Source organism: Nerophis ophidion, linkage group LG14 (genome assembly GCF_033978795.1).
Source record: "Nerophis ophidion isolate RoL-2023_Sa linkage group LG14, RoL_Noph_v1.0, whole genome shotgun sequence".
NCBI lineage: Eukaryota > Metazoa > Chordata > Actinopteri > Syngnathiformes > Syngnathidae > Nerophis > Nerophis ophidion.
In genome coordinates, this window is record NC_084624.1 from 5,913,299 (window position 1) to 5,920,236 (window position 6,938).

Genomic DNA, 6,938 nt, shown 5'->3' on the forward strand with positions numbered 1-6,938 from the left:
TGTCTGTAGTTTTTATCATTTTGACCACGTGTGGAAGCCACTCGGCAGCCCCCCCCCCCCCCCCCCCCCCCCTCAGATACCTCAGTGTGTGTGTGTGTGTGTGTGTGTGTGTGTGTGTGAGAGAGATGCAATGGGAGCTCAAACGTTGGCCTTTTAGTCTCGGATGCAAAGCAGACGTCCATGTGGGTGTGCAGTATATCCTTCTCACATGATACATGACTGAATGTCCGTGATGCTGCTGTGACTATTCCAGGATACTCAAGGATTTGTATTCTCTGCGGACATACTCCACCCGCCACGTCTTACATTCTCCACCTTTTTGTGTCCGCCGTGGCGCGGATGCCGATGACGAGGAGGAGGAGTTGAGCCCTCAGCTGCTTGCTCTCCTCCAGACTGACCTCAGATATTCTGACAAAATTACCTCAGGCTTTTCCCCCCCGACCCCCTGCCCTTTTTTTTTGTTTATTATTTCTACATGTATATCAACTTGTATGTATTTTCATTGGTTTTTTTTCCCAAACTTGTCGACGTGTTTTATTATTGTCTTTTGAAGATTTGAAAAAAAAAAAAAAGAGAGAAAAAAAATATATTTTAATTCAATGTTTAATATTTTGAATGTTTTTACCACAACCCAAGCAGTTGTCAGTGTTCATGCTGTTTGAGAAAAGAAAACATGTATAGAAGGAGAGATGGAGACTGTTGTAAATAGAAGATGGTTGAGACTTTTTGCTTTTTTACCAGAAAGTGTCAACAAAAGCTGCAATTGTTGGCCGTTGTACACAAAATCATTCTTCATGTGGTCATAAAATATAAATATATTTGGTGGTCTTTTAGCGGGAAATGACACAAGAAAGTGCTCAAAAGTTGGGACACACCTTTTCTCGTTATTCAAAGATTAGGTGCGTCCCAAACTTTTGTAATACATAAAAAATAACATTGGAAAAAATGATCGACATGTCTCATAAAAGGGCATATCTGAGGTGTTTCATTTTTTAAGTGTTTTTTTTTTTTTTTTACTACAATGCATCAAGATGATGCTAGAATTTATAGTTTTTGTTTGTTTTTTAAAGTGTTTTTATTACTAGAATGTTCTAGAAGACTACGCTAGAATTGATATATATATATATTTTTTTTTCTTTACAACAATGTTCTACAAGATGATTCAAGAATTTAGTTTTTTTGTTTTTTTAAAAGTGTTTTTTTTTTTTTTACTAGAATGTTCCAGAAGACGATGCTAGAATTTGTTTTTTTTTTTGGTTTTTTTAGCATTTTTTTTTTACTAGAATGTTCGAGAAGACAATGCTAAAATTTATAGTTTTTGGTTTTTTTAATGCTTTTTTTTTTATTTATTAGAATGTTCTAGAAGACAATGCTAGAATTTATTGTTTTTTGTTTTTTTAAAAGCATTTAAAATGTTCTAGAAGACGATGCCAGAATGTATTGTTTTTGGGTTTTTTAAGCGTTTTTTTTTTTTTTACTAGAATGTTCTAGAAGACAATGCTAGAATTTATAGTTTTTGGTTTTTTAAAATGTTCTTGTTAACTATAATGTTCTAGAAGACGATGCTATAATTTATAGGTTTTTTAATTTTTTTAATTTTTTTTTTATTAGATTGTTCTACAAGATGCTAGAACTTTGTTTTTTTTGTTTTTTTAAAAGCGTTTTTCAACTAAAATGTTCTATAAGACGATTCTAGAATTTATATTTTTGTTTTGTTTTTTTAAGCGTTTTTTATTAGAATGTTCTAGAAGACGGCTAGAATTTAGTTTTGCTTTGTTTTTTAAAATGTTTTTATTTTACTAGAATGTTCTAGAAGACAATGCTAAAATATATATATATTTTTAAGACCATTATTTTACTTCCCCATAATCTAGAAGGCGATGCTAGAATTTATAGTTTTTGTTTTTTAAAATGTTCTTGTTAACTATAATGTTCTAGAAGACGATGCTATAATTTATAGGTTTTTTTTTATTTATTTTTTTATTAGATTGTTCTACAAGATAATGCTAGAATTTATAGTTTTTTTGAAAGCGTTTTTTTACTAAAATATTCTAGAAGATGATGCTAGAATTGTAGGTTTTTTTTGTTTCTTGAGCATTTTTTTTACCAGAATGTTCTAGTATATTTTTTTAAAGACCGTTATTTTATTCCCCCATAATGTTCTAGAAGGCAATGCGAGAATTTATAGTGTTTTATTTTGTTTTTTAAAGTTTTTTTTTTTTTACTAGAATGTTCTAGAAGACGATGCTAGAATTTATAGGGTTTTTTTGTTTTTTTGAGCATTTTTTTTTTTACTAGAATGTTCTAGAAGACGATGCTAACATTTATAGTTTTGTTTTGTTTTTTAAATGATTTTTTACTAGAATGTTCTAGAAGACCATGCTAGAAATTATAGTTTTTGTTTTTTTAATGCGTTTTTTTTTTTACTAGAATGTTCTAGAAGACAATGCTAGAATTTAGTTTTTTGTTTTTTAAAATTTTCTTTTTAACTAGAATGTCCTAGAAGACGATGCTACAATTTATAGGTTTTTTGATTTTTTTTTAAAGTTTTTTTATTAGAATGTTCTACAAGATGATGCTAGAATTTGTTTTTTTAAAAGCGTTTTTTTTACTAGAATGTTCTAAAAGACGATGCTAGAATTTAGTTTTTTTTTTTTTTTTACTAGGATGTTCTACAAGACAATGCTAAAATGTATAGTTTTGTTTTTTAAATGATTTTCTGCTAGAACGTTCTAGAAGACCATGCTAGAATTTATAGTTTTTTTTTTTTTTTTAAGTGTTTTTTTTTTTTTTAACTAGAATGTTCTAGAAGACAATGCTAGAATTTATAGTTTTTGTTTTTTTAAAATGTTCTTGTTAAGTAGAATGTTCTAGAAGACGATGCTATAATTTATAGGTTTTTAATTTTTTTAAGTGTTTTTTTAGTAGAATGTTCTACAAGATGATGCTAGAACTTATAGTTTTTTTGTTTTTTTAAAAGCGTTTTTTAACTAAAATGTTCTAGAAGACGATTCTAGAATTTATATTTTTGTTTTGTTTTTTAAGCGTTTTTTTATTAGAATGTTCTAGAAGACTGCTAAAATTTAGTTTTGCTTTGTTCTTTTAAATGTTTTTATTTTACTAGAATGATTTAGAAGGCTATGCTAAAATTAATTTTTTTATTTTTTTAAGACCGTTATTTTATTTCCCCATAATGTTCTAGAAGGCAATGCTAGAATTTATAGTTTTTTGTTTTGTTTTGTTTTTTTTAAGTTATTTTTTTTACTAGAATGTTCTAGAAGACGATGCTAGAAAGTAAATTTTAAACACGTTGGTACGATCGGTGAGCCTGATTTTATACACCCAAATAGTTAAAAGTAAATATATATTTTTTTTTTTATTAATCTAATTATTTAATGCTAATAAAATCAGAATATTTCAAATAAAAAGCGACCGCTTAGCTTTATTATAATAGTGCGCCAAAAGAAGCCCTTACTCAATACAAACATTTCCACAGTTATAAATTTAAAACAAATTCTGGATTATATTTTTTTAGTTAAGCATATTTTTTTTAAATTTAGGCTTAAAACACTGAATCAGTTTATTTTAATTAAGTCATATTTCTTATGTCATTTCCAGTTAAAAAAAAAGCTATGTATGTATGCATATATATGTATATATATGTATATATGTATGTATATATATGTGTGTATATATATATGTATATATTAATGTATATGTGTGTAAATGTATTATGTGTGTATATATATATATATATGTGTGTGTATATGTATTATGTGTGTATATATATGTATATATACATGAATGGGTTTATGCATGTATGTACAGTACATATACAGTACGTGTGTATGCATGTATTTACATTATGTAAATGTATCTATATTCATACATGTATTTATGTATGTACATATATACATACATACATATCTATATATTTGTGTATACATATATATGTCTATATAGGTGTGTGTATATACATCTGTACGTGTCTATGTATGTATACTGTATATATGTTTATGTAATATATATGCAGTATCTGTATATATGTTTGTACATACATGTATGTATGTACATATATACAAACATATCTAAATGTGTACATTTATATGTATGTATGTATGTATGAATATATATACAAACACACACATATATATTAAATATACATAGTGTAGAGTGTGTCCACTAGATAAAATCCACTTTGTGTTTCCAGTCCTGGAAGTCCTGAGTGTTGTGTACAGACCACAGTGTTGTGTGCAGACCACCCAAAAGAAAAAAGAAGATTCTTACCTCTGATACTAACTCGCTGATGTGACATCAAGCGCTGTCCATAGTTTAGACCTGCAGCTTACGCTTTGATTTGTGCTGTGGAAACATGTTGGTTCCTGTTTGTTATCCGTCACGTTGTTGCGGTTTTTGGGGTCAAAGCTGTAAAAGGAAAAAAAAAAAAACAAGATAAGTGTGAAGAAGCTTCAATGTCTAGAAGATGTGTATTGAATATGAGGACGAGGATGATGTACATACCATGGAAGGGTCCAGCAATATCAAGAACACAGCAATAGTCATTTGAATATCACACTTTTCAAAGTCTTCATCTCACCCGCACATTGGCAGTGCACCAGGACGGTACAACACCGCTGTGGGGCGTCCCCACACCACATTGTGCCAGCTTTGTTGCCTCTCCAAATGCTGTCTTACAAAACACCCAGCTCTTCTCTTCAGACCACTTACCTCACGCAAACAACATGGACTCTGTTCCCTTGTGGGGAAAAAAAAAAGAAAATAAAATGTCTGTATTTAATTTTTTCTGGGGGGGGGGGGACTTTATAAAACATATTGTTTGTGAGTCCCGTGAAAGCAAAGAAAGTTCAATTTCCAGACATATTTCTCCTGGTGTGTATGGACTGTTCCCCCGTCTCTGTGTGTGTGTGTGTGTGTGTGGGTGTGTGTGTGTGTGTGTGTGTGTGTGTGTGTGTGTGTGTGTGTGTGTGTGTATGTGTGTGTGAGACTGAAGATGGCGGCGAGGATGTCGATTGTATCCGTGAGTTGGAAAATGCGTAGAAATATGAACTAGATGAGAATACATCTTTTTTGTATATGAAAAATAAAAGCAAACACTGAATAACTGATTTTATGTGGTCTGGTTTTGTTATGTGTTACTTTTTTTTTTTTTTTAAGTTATTGCAACTTCATGTACTTATAACTCAGGGGTCCTCAAAAAGCTATATATATATACGTATATATTATACGTATATATATATATGTATATATACATGTGTATATATATACAGTATATATATATATATATATATATAATGGACTGGACTCTCACACTATTATGTTAGATCCACTATGGACTGGACTCTCACACTATTTTGTTAAATCCACCATGGACTGGACTCACACTATTATGTTAGATCTACTATGGACTGGACTCTCACACTATTATGTTAGATCCACTATGGACTGGACTCACACTATTATGTTAGATCTACTATGGACTGGACTCTCACACTATCATGTTAGATCCACTATGGACTGGACTCACACTATTATGTTAGATCCACTATGGACTGGGCTCTATCACTATTATGTTAGATCCACTATGGACTGGACTCACACTATTAACTAGATCCACTATAGACTGGACTCTCACTATTATGTTAGATCCACTATGGACTGGACTCTCACACTCTTTTGTTAAATCCACCATGGACTGGAATCACACTATTATGTTAGATCTACTATGGACTGGACTCTCACACTATTATGTTAGATCCACTATGGACTGGACTCACACTATTATGTTAGATCTACTATGGACTGGACTCTCACACTATCATGTTAGATCCACTATGGACTGGACTCACACTATTATGTTAGATCCACTATGGACTGGGCTCTCTCACTATTATGTTAGATCCACTATGGACTGGACTCACACTATTAACTAGATCCACTATAGACTGGACTCTCACTATTATGTTAGATCCACTATGGACTGGACTCTCACACTATTATGTTAGATCCACTATGGACTGGACTCACACTATTATGTTAGATCCACTATGGACTGGGCTCTCTCACTATTATGTTAGATCCACTATGGACTGGACTCTCACTATTATGTTAGATCCACTATGGACTGGACTCTCACGCTATTATGTTAGATCCACTATGGACTGGACTCTCACACTATTATGTTAGATCCACTATGGACTGGACTCTCACTATTATGTTAGATCCACTATGGACTGGACTCTCACACTTTTATGTTAGATCCACTATGGACTGGACTCTCACACTATTATGTTCGATCCACTATGGACTGGACTCTCACACTATTATGTTAGATCCACTATGGACTGGACTCTCACACTATTATGTTAGATCCACTATGGACTGGACTCTCACTATTATGTTAGATCCACTATGGACTGGACTCTCACTATTATGTTAGATCCACTATGGACTGGACTCTCACACTATTATGTTCGATCCACTACGGACTGGACTCTCACACTATAATGTTAGATCCACTATGGACTGGACTCTCACTATTATGTTAGATCCACTATGGACTGGACTCTCACTATTATGTTAGATCCACTATGGACTGGATTCTCACTATTGGGTTGAGTTTTTTCTTTACCTGATGTGGAATCAAAGCCGAGGATGTCATTGTGGCTTGTGCAGCCCTTTGAGACATTTGTGATTAAGGGCTATATAAGTAAGTTTTGATTGATTGATTGATTGAATGATAATAAACAGTTTTAAATGAATACATCTTAGACGGGTTTTATTAAAAAGTGTGTATTCCAATTGTAGTCAGTGATTGTTTGCTGTGGTTTTTAAATTGTGTTGTTGGATTATTGCGAAAGACGTACTTTAATGATGCGGTTAGACGAGGGAGTGTGCAATACACTCTTTGCACACTAGAT